Here is a 16062-nt window from a genome sequence, read left to right on the forward strand (position 1 = left end):
TCGCGTGTAATAAAACATCTGGAAAGTCCTTATTCTTAATTTCACTTCAGCACTAAATAAAATACCTTGTTATTGAAGAAACAATCATTTTAGCATAAATTTGTACGATCAGTAATTTGGCTTCGTTGCTGCATATCTGCTTGGCACGCATCTCAAACTTAAACATTCCACATAGATACATCGCTGATCTGACGTCAACCTGGCGAATCAGTATTTATTATACCTTCCTTTCACCACATGTTTATCAAAACATGACAACTTGAGTAATGAATTATGTAGCGATGCCTAAACAATTTTTTTTTTATGTTAGTAATTGAATAATAAAGGAGTATGGTAACTTTTTATGCTCACATTATGCTTGGCGATAATTACAGATTTAAGTTAAATGCACTAAAAATTGTTGACAAGGAAAAATTTACCAAAAATTTCTTTCCATATAAATAAATTTTGTTGATAATACTCATAAACCCAATGATAACATTTAGAGGTATACTAGACCGCCAGTCCCAGAATGGCTGCTTTTGTACTAGACTGGCAATCCCAGAATGGCTGCTTTTTTTAACTGGATGAGTTCAATTTACTCGGGTAAGAGGAAGAAAAAGGAAAGGTTCCGGAATGTCTTGCAACGGAAAGAGATTGGATTGCGGAATGGCTTTTAGTGGGCATTAGAGATACACTCGCTGGCTTTTTCCTAAACCGTGGATGGAGTTTCACTGTGTATTTTTATGCTCTGTGTTTTATTGAACATTTTGTTCAAGGACGGAATAATTTTTATCAATTCATGAAACAAAAATATTTTGAAGAGAAATACCTTTTGAAATGTAAAATTTACGCATTGTATGCTTATTTAAAATTTTCTTAAAGCATAACGTTTTGGGGAAATTACATATTCTTGTTTATTCCAACAAAATCTAATATTTACTAGAACTCTTTATTTCGGTAAAGTAACTGAGTATTACATGAAGTTACAATAAGTAACTGTAAAGTGTTTATTTACTTGACGTATTGTAGAAAATTGTAACAGTAAATTTTTGATATTTATAATATTCACCGATAATATGATAGCAACGAAACATAGTTATTTAACTTTTTTTTTTTTTTTTTTTAAATCTGGTACACAAACTAAATAATGTGTTTCAGTATGATATATTTTGATGGAGCTTTAAAAGACCTGTCTTTATATGAAAAGAGTATTGTAGCCACTTGTGAAAGAACAATTTAGTTTTAATTCCATTTTGTATAAAGAACAAGTAATATTTCTTTCCACATCTTATTTAAATTTAGCGCAGAATTTTTAAAATTAGGTAATCAAAATTAAAAAAGAGCAGACGATCAATGAAAATAAGACTAATAAATATTATATTCATACTAACAAAATGCTAGCTGTACTCACAAAGCACAAGCCGGAAATGATGTAGCATCACCTTTTTCTCTCATCCCTACTTTCAAGTATCATACCTACAAATCTTGGACTGTAATCCAAAATTCCAGAAAAAAAAAAAAAAAAAAATCATTCCGAGTTTGAGCCTCTTCTTAGGGCTATTTGAATTAAGAATAACTGATTTATTATTCATATAAACCCAGAACCAGTGCCAGGGCTCGTATGGCCACGCCGAGTCGCAGAATTTAGGAACCACAGGCTGCATCAGGTGGTAAGATATCTAGCGCCAGCTGTCAATAAGACTTAAATATATGTGGGAATTTATTTATTCAGAACTCTGATAAGCCTTAAAAGCATGTGCAAGAAATAGACATAAGTATAATAAATAACTAAACTAATACAATTCAGGCTTAATTGTCACAGTGCTTTCGTTTGGTAGAATAACATCTAGGATGTTTTCTAAAGTCATCTTCGTAACATTTTTATCATTATTTCCCGTATTAGTGACTGTAAGTTGCGTTGGGTGGAAGATTTTGTTGGTTTCAATTTCGTACAATGAGCCATACGTATCCTGGTTGTTTGAACAATAGTTGCACCATGCTTAACGTTTTGCAGATATTATTTGCTTTTTATGTGAGGCTTTTCGTTTTTTGTATTTTTGAAGTAGGTTGAGTCGTTCTTCATCAGTTTGCGATGATTTGAGTTTTCTTGATCTTTTGAAGAAGGTACGTTCTTAGGTATCTTGAAACTTTCTGATAAGTTCCTTGGTAATATTATTAAGTTCTGTTTTAGTTGTACACAGAATAATAGAATTTAGAAAGTCATTTGAAATTGGATTGAACTTTCTTTTCTTTGTTATTATTGATTTTAAATCTTGTAAGTGCAGTAAAGGACGTATATTCAGTTATATCAAAAGAGATATATTTGTTATCAGATTCAGTGTTCATTTAGTATTGATCTGTTGTTAATTTTATTATCAAGATGTGTTGTAGAAATAAGAAGATCAGTCCAATCTTTATTGTAGGTATTATCAAAGGTAGGTCGGTCAGTAAAATGATTATGTAGAATGAGATTGTTTGCATTTAAAAATTCTTCAAGTATTTCTCCTCTGTGATCGGTGTGTAAGTATCCCCATTAAGTACTATGAGAGTTAAAGTCTCCACTAAAACATGCGGACTATTATTATTGTTGTAAGATTTCATTTAGTATGGATAAGGTTTGATTTGGATTTTTGACGGAGATATATAGATACTAGTAATAAGAAGCTGAGATGCATTAGTATTGATTGAAATTGTGATTATATCTCGAGTATTAATAATTATTGTAGAATTCCATTCATTGTTTGGAATGAATATGGCTGTACGAGGAGTTAAAACAGCAGTTGAAGCATGACGTTGAATAATTGCCCAGTTATTTGGACTTCTTACTAATTTGCCAGTGATGCAATAATGTTCTTGTTTTATAATAAAATCTGCCAGATAATCTACTTGATACTGACATAGTTGGTCGGTGGCGGTCTTTGCTCTTTGAAGAGTTATTTTGAGAAAGCGGATGCCATTGTTATTCTTTTTATTGAAGGAAAGGGTCTATAGATAGTCTGCAGGATCTTGCATTATTGTTGATAATATGTATTGGATTTTACTCGTCTAACTTCTGTTTGATATGTGGACCAGGAAATAGCTAAAGCTGGATGTTTACAGTCAAATTTTGTTTCATACTTTTCATTGTTAATCCAACAGTTTATGCAGTACGGAGTTTGGGAATAACAGCAAGAAACATGATATTTTCCGCCGCAGAATGAGCATTTTGGTTTGTTTGTCTTATGAGAGAAATCCTGACAGACTTGACATCTGCGTACACAGATAAACTCGGTTATTTTATTGGTGCGCCATCCAATATATATTTGTTTTTTACTCATAAGATTTTGGAAAGTTTGACCGTGACATTTTATGATCCATTTATCAGTATTATTTTGATCATTCAGTTTAAATAAAGGTCTTAGCTCGGAAATATTTGATTATGTTTCTTGGGCTATAATTTGAATCAAGGCGTCAGAGTTGAAATGTTTTTGGAATATTATGAATTGTACATTTTGGTATTCTGGCTTCAGGAAATTTTACGTTAACTATATCTTTTACAACTGTTTTGGCAATGAGGTTATAGCTGATTTTTCCTATACCTTCTAGGTTATGACAGTGTATTGCAAGGCTTCCTTGAAGAAGGGTGTTTATTTTTTTGACGTTGATATTTAATGCTTGCAGTGGTATTATTTGCAGTCATATATTATTTATTTGTTCTATTTTTCTTTTCCGGATCTTGCTTCGTTTGGTCATTAAATCAATCGTTCTACAGTCGTTATCCAGTTCTGGCTCTTTTCGGTGTTCATCCGGTTTCCTTTTCGGGTTTGACAGTTCTTTTTCGGTTCCAGCTTGTTTTTCAGATTTGGATTCTTTTCCGTTTTTTGCTTCTTTTCCAGGTATTGCGTCTTTTCTGACTCGTCTATATTTTCCAGTTCTGGCATCTTTTCCGGCTCTTGCTTCTTTTCCATTTTTTGCATTTTTTCCAGTTTCTTCTTCATTTTCAGTTCTTTGTTTTTTATTTTTTGTATTTTTTCCAGTTTCTTCTGCCTTTTCAGTTCTTCTTTGTTTACTTGTTTTTGTATCTCTTCCAGTTGTTTCTCCATTTTCAGTTCTTCTTTCTTTTCTAGTTTTTGTATCTCCTCCAGTTTTTTCTTGTTTTTTAGTTCTTCTTTCTTTTCTAATTTTTGAATCCATTCCAGTGTTTGCTTCTTTTTCAGTTCTTGCTTCTTTTCTAGTTTCTGTTGCTTTTCCAGTTTTTGTTTGTTTTTCAATTCTCCCTTCTTTTCCAGTTTTTGCTTCTTTTTCTGCTCTTGTTTCATTTTCAGTTCTTGCTTCTTTTCCAGTTTTTGTTTCGCTTCCTGGTCTTGCTTCTTTTTCAGTTCTTGCTTCTTTTCCAGTTCTTGTATCTTCTCCGGTTCTTGATTCTTTTCTAGTTTTTGTATCTTTTCCAGCTTTTTCTTCTTTTTCAGTTCTTGCTTCTTTTCTAGTTTTTGTGTCAATTCCAGTTTTTTCTTCTTTTTCAGTTCTTGCTTCTTTTCCAGTTTCTCCTTCTTTTCCTGTTCTACCTTTTTATTCAGTTCTTGTTTCTTTTCCAGTTCTTGCATCTTTTCCGGTTCTCGCTTCTTTTCTAGTTCTTTCTCGTTTTCCAGTTTTTGCTCCTTTTCATGATCAGAAGGAGGGTTTTCCAATCTACAAAATAATCAGTATATCTTTATTTCAGTAGTAAAAAAGTGAAAGTAATGCAACGACGATCACGTTTAACATGTACAACACTTCCATATTTAGATACTATATAACACTTTGGGCTCAGTTTCATAGAGAAAAATCTCCCCGTAGGTTTATTGTTTGACAGAATGTTTTTCTACAAAGGGCGAATTTGTTGTTTTCGTTATAAGGACCTAAAGCCAAGCAAAGAAGTTAAAGAATTTGGCGTGATTTGTATGCAATAAGCTACCACCATGAATCTCACGTAGAGCGTGATAATTTGCAAAGTTTCACTGCCTTACTTTTCCTTACTTAATTTTTACATATGTTGTAATAATAATAATAGTAATAATAAACAGGTGTCTTAAAAACAGAGGGAAAGAATGGCGAAAATTGCAAAATAGGAGGAAAAAATGAAACTGAAATGAAAAATGAAACAACTACAAACAAAGGATGGAAAAAGCATTTTAGAAGATATACACCTAACGTACTTTCTGAATCAGCAAAACCTGTATTTAAACGAGTATAAGTTTGAGAGCTTTAGATTCATTTATTTTTTGAATCAATTACTATTTCTTACGCATGCCAGATATTTTAAATTTCTTCAATTTTTGTATAATTTACTTACGTATTTTGTATTTTAACCTTTTCTTATTATTATCCCAGTAGAGGTAACCTTACACATCATTAAATTATCTCCGAGTTTCATCATTTAAGTCATCTTTCTCTCAGAACAATCTCTTTGCATCGCTGGCTGCACAGGTTTCAAATTTTCTCTCGTTATTCCAAATTCAGAACATTTTGCTGGTCTATTTCGTGGTCCAGCAGAGCAGCACTAGGAGTCTTGCCACCATTTGTATTCAATTGAAAATTTTATTCTCATTCTTCAGTTACATTCTTTAAGTTTTAATCATTTATACAGGAAGAAAGAAAGAAATCAAACACAGTAAAACAAATTAGGAAAAGAAATATCTGTTTTCTCCTATATTTATTGTTCCCTGTAATTTCTTTTGCCTGTTCCATTAAATTTATTGAAGGAAAATTTACTAAGTTTTTCAGAATGTATTTCCTAAATCCTTATGCGAATTAAGCCTTTCGGAGCGTTTCGGCTACACTTTAATGGTTTTTAAAATGTAATGTTTGAATATTGACAGCTGCCTATACTGAAATATTTTCTCCATAGTCTTTAAAAAAAGAAGAATTAAAGTTCCAGGAGATTTTTTTAATGAAGGACACACATTTCTTATTTGAAGGGCAAGAGGAAAAAAAAAGATATTTTCGGATGGGAATATGTAGCATTGTAAACACCGTGTTTGTAAATTTCATCATATAGTAGCGACACTTGAGTCATAAGTAATTATGCACATATATGAGAGAGACGACATCGTGGAAAAATGAAATGGCAAAACAGGGCCGAAACAACTTTCCTGGCCGCTACAAACAATACAAAACACAAGAAAGAACGGACACCAATTATGCTTAGCACAAGAGAAATTAAAAAATAGGAACAAAATTAGACACTTATGGACCTCAAAGAAGGTGTTCGAAGTTACGACCTGCGCCCTGATGCAGGTATCACATCTCTCGCACATCGACCATAAGATGTTCTGGAAAATACTGTGCATCCTGAGGACTTTCCCAGCAGCTGCCACGATATGTGCCACAAGTTCCTGTTGGACTTCTAACAGGGATTTCGTGCACTAATGTGTTGACGTACCCCGAGCGGAAGTGATAATGCAAGTGAAGTCTCGTGATCTTGCTGAACAATGCACTGGACTACCCCTACCAAACCCATGTTTAGGATACTTTCCTAAGGAACTTTCGAATACTTTCTTTGATGACGATCCAATGTTTTTGTTCTTATTTCATAGTTTCCGCTGCGCTAAGAATAATAAAGAAATATCTTTACACTGTTCGTACCCTATTTTTCTTGTGTAGTCTCTCGTCACTATGGCGCCAGGAAAGCATTTCCGACCATGCATTGCAATAAACGATTATATATATATATAATTTATTTCCTAAACAATATTGATTAATTGATTATATTATCTCCTAAGTTTAATTAAAGTAGAATTATTTTAAAAGAGTGAATCCATACTGGTAAGTTATATTTCGAAAGATGTTTTGAAGTAATTTGAAAGCAAAATGTTAAAAATGTTTTAACGGGGACTAGAGTTAAACCATCATGAAGGATAAAATTTCAATTGTAAAAGGAAAATTAAAAACATGTAATCATTGTCATTGATCGGAAATTAATTGACTTTTCAAGGGGAACAAACCAACTCCCGTTCAACGAACAATAATTGATAAAAATACGTAAATACGAAGGTGTTTCGTCTTTACTCGAGTTATAAGTTAAAGCCAAACCGGCAATTCTAGTCAAATATCCTAAATATCTTCGCGAATAGAAGGGATTATGATCCAAAGCTTATAGTCAAAGAACTTATTCTTATGAAGCAATTTTGTCAATTCAATTTGAAGTAAAAAGCAAAATCTGTAGAGAAATCCGATATAACCCGAGTAACCATCCCCGACACCTTCATGTTTATGCATTTGAGTTCTATATTATTTGTAAAAATTAAACATTGGAAATTGTTATTATGAAATCGAATTCAAAGTAAAGTTGAAATAAACATAGAAGATTACAAAATAAGATAAATAATGCAAAGTTTGTAAAAACAAATCAAAGACAATATAAAGTAATATAGAAAAATGTAAAAAATAATATATAATAAAAACAGTGAATGTACATGAAGATATAAAGGCCAGAAAAGGTATTAAGTAACTTACATTCTTTCTAGTTGGGGAGTTGGCAAAGTGTTCTCTTCGTGTCTGACTCATAAGTGTTGGGTGTCCGAAAATTCTTAGCGGCAGTGGGGGCTTTGAATAATATCAGTCGGTAAGACTTGGGTGAAGTAATTTATGGTAGTGGGTTGGACTCGGAATTCTTGAAGGATGTATTATGTGGAGTTCTTATTTGAGGGAGACTGTGTGTTAAGATTTTTTTGAAAATACTATTGAATGGAAATTATTAATTTTTGGCTAATTGTCGTGTCACAATGATTAAGAATTTAAGAAAGGAAAAAATAATTTTCACTGTCAGAGAGCTATTAGACAGTCATGAAATAGGCCCATTTTTTTTAGCTAAAGTCATGAAATAGGCCCATTTTTTTTAGCTAAAGTCATGAAATAGGCCCATTTTTTTAGTAACAGTATAATAACAGCATGAGTCTGAAGACAATTAGCTTTTTACAATATATACAATTGAGTAATTACATTATATACAAATCCTTCAACTGATAGTCATACAACTTATACCGCCTTCTCAGGTTTAGGAACAAATTATCATATCCCTATCAGTTACATGATTTAGAGTGAGTATTTAACGCCTGCTCTTTTAAGGCAATGGTTGATAAATTGAATGGGTATTAGATTATTTTTGAGAATTTTAATAAGGAGCAAAATTTCGCGTTGTAAATCTATTGTATCTGTGCATATAATTTTAATTCGTTGTATTTGATTAATTATACTATTGTTAATTACTTTTTTGGATATGTTGGAGTTCCAATTTATTAATTTCTTAGTATTGAAATTGAAGTTTCTTGTTTTGTCAAAAAGTAAAATTTTTTTGTAGTTAATGATTTGAAGATCTAGAAAGTCTATGCTATTTTGTGAATTATTAGTTTTATTAAGTGTAAGACAATTCGGATAAATCTCGGAGTGTTCAATTTTATCAAAATTATTAATTGTAATAAGGTCATCAATATATCTGTAGGTGTGTTTGTAGTAATTTAAATCTTGTAGTTGTAGATTTTTTTGGAAGTTAAATTCTTTGACAAATAAAAAGATATTACAGATCGAGGTGCTGGAATGTAAGCCCATTGGCAATCCTCTGACTTGTTTAAAAATTTGATTTTGAAACTTGATGTAGTTATGAAAAAGTGTGCATTTTAGGTAGGTTTCCCATTTGTCAAGAGTCATGATATTGAGCATATCAGGGAAGAGTTTAGTTAGATCAAGTAGACTGGTATAGATTTCTTCTAGAGGAAGTGAGGTATATAAGTTTTCAAAGTCATAGCAATTAATGTTTTGGATGTTAATGGTTTGAATGGTATTAATGACAGGAGTGTTATTATGAATGATCCAGGATTGTTATGATTAGTCTTACAATCATTGAAAATAAATTTACAGATTTTATTAAGTTGAATTAAAAAATAATAGTCTACATTTTTCTTGTAATTTATTAGTTCCATTAGCAATAAATCTGAATTTTAATTGAATTTTAATTGTGTTTTATGGAAATTGGGAATCGCCTAAAGATTAGTAAATCTGTTGTAGTTTGCATTGAAAGTAATATTGAGTTTCTTATGAAAAGTTTTAAACCTGTTTATTATAGATGTTTCTGTAAGGTTGGCTAATTGATAAGTAGTTGCGTTGAGAAGTTCTTTATGAATAATTTCTGCGTAGAATTGTTTTCATATAATAAGTTATTAGTTGCTTTATCTATTTTTGTAATAGTAAAAAGCTGTTTTAATGTTTTAATATCTGATGTAATTTGTGACCAATTCAGTGTACTTTTAAACTTGAGGTGACTGATTTCGGTGGATATGCGTTGAAGAATTTTAGCTTTCCATTTTTAGAAGGTATCTATGGGTAAATTCAGTTGATAGCTTGCTTTAACTATAACTTTGTTGATAGTGTTTTCGAAAGTCTTGTAACAGAAATTTGTAGTCATGTTTCTGACTGGTCTAAATTTTGTACCATAACTCATTAGTGTTTTAAGTTGATGGTTTTATATGATATTCAGGTTGCCAGTAATTATGTGCTGGTGATGAGAATTCACGTAATTGCTGTAAATTGGTGTCTTATAATGTCATTCTGCTGTTTCATCTATTTCATGGTGGTTAGTCAGCAAGTTGCTTAAGGTCCTTTGATATTTAAATGCAACCATAGGTAATGTGTAAACTGCGGGGAAGTAATCTTTACAATCTCTGATTATTCTTGAGAAATGAATATTGTCAAACTGCGGATGTAGAAAATTGACTTTAAAATAAATTTTGCGTTGAGTGAGACTATTAGAGAGTCCGAAAAGACTAAAATAGAGAATCATGTCTTTAATGATTTGTATATCATCGTAGCTTTCTTGAATGAATTTTTTTAGTTTGATAAGGAATTTATTAGTACAGGAGTGTAACAGTTGAAAAGTTTCTTGGGAAAGTTGTCTGAGTCAAAAAAACATTTCAATTGTTTTTTCAATGCAAATGTATCCAAAGTGGATAAAAATCTTGCATTATTTTTTATTTTGCTTCCTCTTATTTCTCTCTGCGTTTTGTTGCTGTAGTGCTTAAATTGGCTGAAAATAGACTTCTTAGAAGTATCTCTATGACTATGTATATAAGTGTTAAGTCCATATGGATAAAGTGAACGTTGTTTTAGTATATAGAGAGATTCCTAAAAAATTCGTGTTTTGTGATTGGGTATTATATCTAGTATCTGAAGTTGAATAGAGTTGAAGTCATGGTGTTTAAAGTGCTCTAATTCTGCTGTATTGAGTTGTGATGGTGTACTTATTTTAATGCTATTTTTTGTGCGTTGAATTTTTTGATTTGAGCTCTATGGTTATTGATTCGAAAGTTAAGATTGTTTTTAGTCTGTCCTATATATTTTATATGTCAAGTGCCGCATGTAATCATGTAAATACAGTTAAATGTTTTTTATAAAAATTGTTTTTTGGGTTTATCTGTAGCAGGCATGGCGTTAAATTTTCAAGTTTTTCATCTCGTGGAATGACATTTAATGATTTCAATTTGAGATAAACTAGCAAGATATAAAAGTAAGGAGGCTGCTAACCTTCAATACAGTAAAGGTTTTGTATAAGAACTTTATAAATTTTAAAAATTGAAATATTAAAAAAGAAGAATGGAGGTAATATATAAAGTGGGTACATTAGGCAAGAGATAAATAGCGCTAATAGCTGCTATTTAGCATATCAAATGTTGTATGATCTTAAATTCATTAAGTGCGAAAACAAGTTACTATTACTTGCGCAATTGCTGCATAGTTAGTTAATAATAATTTATTTCCTAAACAATATTGATTAATTGATTATATTATCTCCTAAGTTTAATTAAAGTAGAATTATTTTAAAAGAGTGAATCCATACTGGTAAGTTATATTTCGAAAGATGTTTTGAAGTAATTTCAAAGCAAAATGTTAATAATGTTTTAACGGGGACTAGAGTTAAATCATCATGAAGAATAAAATTTCAATTGTAAAAGGAAAATTAAAAACATGTAATCATTGTCATATATCATATATATATATATATATATATATATATAATCCTTATATAAATATATATATATATATATATATATATATATATATATGTTACCGTAAAAGACCGAAATTGGAGAATGTCGACTTTCACCGGAGAATGTCAACATTCACCAAATACGTCGGTGAAAGATCGAATATTGCATTACATTCTTGTACTCGTACATTCGGACCCTCACCGGTGTATGTCGACACTCACGGATGTGCTCTGGTGTAGGTTGAAAAGAGAGGAGTATATGTACACGCTGTCATTGCAAAAGGAAGTGTTCCACAAATATATGCTGTTGTAAAAGCAAGGGCCTCTTGTGCAATTGAAAGTGTCATAAGAGTTTAAGTTTTTGCAATAAATAAGATTTGAATCACGTAATTTAGTAAGTTTTAAACTTCTATTATTTTCCTTTCTCATTTTGAATGTACAGTGTGTTTTAAGTTCTTATATTCTTAAGTTCTTAATTTAAGTGCGTTTTTTCGTGACCGAATTACGGAGAAAATATAATATTCTTATGTGTTCAACATTCACCATAAGTAGATGGTGAATGTGGACATTTACCGGTGTAAGTCAGAAATAAGAGTATTTGGAAAATATTTCGGACATACAACAAGCGACTACGTGAATGTTGACATTCACCGGTGAAAGTCGACATTCTCCAGATTTCGGCGTTTCACCATAACATATATACGATAAACGTATATATATAGATATATATGTAAATGTGTGTGTGTGTGAATTAATGTTAGGAATTCTGATCGCACATATTGATCTATAATACAGAGCAAATTTGGCAGATGAATAAGATAAAATATTCAGATTTATTTCAATTCATATTTGCGGCTCCAATTCATTTGAAATTCTAAACCTACCTATTTCTAGAATATTTATATTTCTCATATTGTTGGAATAGGAAGAAAGTAGCACGACGTCGTGTCAGCGGTGACAGAGATAGAAAAAAATGTGCATAGTTCGACAATATTGTGGCTTAGTAAGAGAAATATTTGATTCAGGAAATTTAAATTCCCACTTAGCTAGATCATCATCTTTATGTAAATCATGTGATGGGGATATATATATCTACATAAATATATTTTAATTAATTAATTTTTATTTTTTAATTTTCTATTAATTCAAAATTATATAATATTTTATATTTAAAAAAATAATTACAATGAAAAGTTGGAATCTGGAAATTTTTATTATGTTTGATGAGTACATTCTCTAAACTCGAGCTAAATAATATTCTAAATCTCTGTAAATCTAGAAATATATAGTCTAACAGAAACAGATGAAGAGAACAATTTATATTAGATTTGTTCCGAATAGAGTATAGGATGGATTTCAGTGTTTACGTAATTTGTTTTACATACATATATATTATTATTTATAAACATAAAGTCCTTTTTGTCTTTGTTACTCTAATTATATCAACTATTTGACATTCAACAACTAACTTCATAGCAACTTCTCATTCACAAATTTTACAAACTGGCCGTTTAAACACGTGTATTTTGTATATTAGCTTTCTGTTTAGATATTTCATTAGTTAATGCAATAACGTTTCCTCATAATCAAAAGGTATGACAATAAATTTGAATTCTTCACAATGTAATTTTCCATCTTAAACATTTATAATCTATTTTTGTAATGAAGGAATGAAAAAAACATTAAGCATTATAAATCTGAAAACGTATTATTTTCCAGACCAGCGTTTTTGTCAAAAAATTATTAAAGGTATAATTAAACTGGACCTGAAACATTATGTTTTGTTTTATTATTTTTTCCGAAAAGACTTACGTTTCCGACACGTATTGCAATCTTAAACATTGGGGATCCAATTCTTCTAGTAGTTGATCGCTGAAGTATAATCCTGCTTCTCCTTCTTCTTCTTCAAATATACGTCGATAATTATTTGCGCTGAAATATTTTTATTTTATTAAATATATATGTTCATATGTTTGAATTCATTAATTTAATAAATGATTACTTATACGTTTTTTGTCAAAAGTAGTAAGTTACAGTTTGCGAGCATTTTTACAGATTGTCAAAGATTTTTAAACGCTCAATGTTCCACGAAGAAAATATCTTTACTTATTCAAAATCTTTTAAAAACAATAAATATGGAAATGAATATTCCTCTTATTAACCTAAATTCCATTATGAGAATATACAGGTATAATAGGAAATGAAGCTGCTGGCACCAACAGCTCAGGATGCCATATTAAAAGGTCTGATTGACATCTATCATCTCAAATCAAACCATGCAATCAGGAAAAAATTTTCCAAACACGTTTTAATAAAATAACAAACAGGATGGGACGAGACAGATACAAGAAGATTGCTCGACGGTTACCTCCCGCAAGTATCCCTATAAAGAATAAATTTTTTTCTCCAATTAGATTGGCAACAAGTCATGGAAAGTTCCCATTTTATTACCAGAGATTCTTAAGAAGCACGTAAAATGCGAGCGCGAAAAACCTGCAAATCTGGAAAACCTAAGCTTTATAAATGGCACTCTCCCTTACTTTCCCTTCTTAGAAAAAATAACCAGGATTTGCATCAAAAATTCCAGAGAAACGTGTTTCTACAATATGAAGTGTGTGTCTGCACTTCAACAATTTATGAAATATATTATTGAAAGTGAAGGAACTGTGATTATAAGTATCTAATCATATTACAAAAGTGAATAAGCATATATTTAAGAACAAGAAAATTTTTTAAACGGTGGCTTCCGTTGACCATGCTGATGAAATTTCCAGTCGAGCGCAATTAATCAATGTTTGGGATCTCAACCTGATGGCTGCGTATGCTGAGTCGATGACTGATCATTCATTTGGACAATTTCCGCACAGGATTAAAAATTGCCTTCCTACAGACTTCTTCACTTAACGGGCCATGCGTTCAAAACACAGATTTACACGTTAACTGAAATGTATAAAAAAATTAGCGAAAACAAAAAAAGTATTTAAACGCACAATATCTCTTCGGATCTTCCTATGTTCCTGATTATTACATCTGCTGAAAACAATTTAATACGTTTAAATGCAACTACATTTCATTGAAGTGATCTATTAAATGTTTAACAGTTTTCTGCTGTTGACTTCAATAAATTTAATAATGTTTGGTATTTCATTTGTTTCCAGCAACACCTAGTCTCCTTTGCAAAGAAAATTAATATTAACTTTTGTAATTAAGAAATGATTTAGATGAAAAATTAAATTGGACTGGAGATAATGTCTCGGTTGTTTTCGTTAAAAGAAGTTGGTGCTTTCCTAATTCAAAAAATATCTCCATATATATACATAACATACATGTAATTAATTTACACACTTAAAAAAAGTATTCTTCACATGGTATCTTCAAATGGGTAGATACGATAGCTGAAAAACAAGTGTCGGACTAAAGCGGAGCTGCAAAGAGCGATTTGTTGTACTGATACTTCCGTTTATATAATTCTTGTTATTCGATGCATGTAGTTTTGTTGAAATTCGTGTTACAAATTGCTTTATTCTCTGATGTAAAATGAATTATCCCAAATTTTATTCAGAAGATTTAAATAACGGTTTCGATCACAATACACAGCAGTTACTAGTAAAATATCTGGATCAGTGACTTTTTGACGTCATTTAAAACGCTTAATTACAGGGCCGTAGTACAATTCCCAACCGGCCCCAAACCCAGGGGTATAGCGATATACAATAGTGACATGATCGAAGATTCTTTGGAAATAATCGCTATCATCGAATGACATGCATATTCTATTTAAGTAATCATAGTCATCAGCTTTTAATATTCGTTGCAAATAATCATTGTCATCGAATAATCATTGTAAAGAATTATTCTCATCGGATAATCATTGAAAATAATCTTTGTCGTTACATAAAGGGGCATAATAGCTGATGTATAAAGAATTGTACTCAAATTCTCAATAAAACAATCGAATATGTATTGCAATTTATCATATGATCATTATTTACAGGAATGATTCTTAAATGATTTCGACCTACGGCTCCTAATGACGCCGAGAAAAACTTGCGCAACTGTGACAAAAAGAAGATTTTAAAATACAATAAAAGCTTGAAAGCTAGGAAAAATGTCTGAATTTAATTTCCTTTTGTTTAAATGAAGCTTAATGTTTTTAAAGGAAACTGAATATAACGTCATTGTATGTCGAAAATCTTTCGTTAATATCAGTATTTTAAATGAATAGCTGCTTTTGGCAACTTTTATGTTTCACCTTTGGATACGTGACACGATATGCTATCGCTACGTTAATTCCTTTATTGAGATTTTGAAATTTTGTTATATTGAAATAAATTTAAATCATAAACTCTAATGTATTACCTGAAGTGTCAAAGGTCTTTGTTTCCTGAGTTGGCAAGAAAAATTTATTTACGAATCGCTGGTTGCTTGGAAAGAATGAATACATTTTCTTCATAATGAAATGTTTCTATGCAGTTTATGCTATTCTAATTTTATTTATAAAAATTTAATTTCTTTTATTGTATAGTTCCTTTCTGAGTAGAAGTTTAAACTTCTGTAGGTATTTAACGTAATTTAGATGCAATGTTACTTTACTACAGTTACATAATTTTTTTTTAATTTACTAAAATGCCTGAACGCAAGAAGACAGCACAAATGTTACAGCGAGCTACATAAAAATGAAGTAAGAAACACTGGGAAACTCAGCAGGCAAGTACAAGAAAACTTGCGAGCTTCAAAAATGAATGAAGATACAACTAGAAACTCAGCAGGCAAGCATAGTGACAAGAAAGCTTACACATTCAAGAAAGTGAAGAAGAAACGAATAGGAGTTCCAGCAGACAAGCAGCAACTCAAGAAACTTCGCGTGCTCAAACTGTATCAGAAACTAGAAGAACACACAAAAGACATTCAGAAAACCAAGAAACACTGCGTGCTTCGGAAAGGGAAGCCGAAGCGAAACGGAGGCCCATTAGATAAGTGGAACGTCAACAGAATATGCGCGATGAAGATAAGTTGCGCGATGAAGATACGTTGCAAGTAAACGAAGGATACAAGACTCTCCGCGTCACCGTAAGATTCGACAG

Source organism: Stegodyphus dumicola, chromosome 5, assembly GCF_044657685.1.
Source record: "Stegodyphus dumicola isolate Sdum_Otavi_A_Nest chromosome 5, ASM4465768v1".
Lineage (NCBI taxonomy): Eukaryota > Metazoa > Arthropoda > Arachnida > Araneae > Eresidae > Stegodyphus > Stegodyphus dumicola.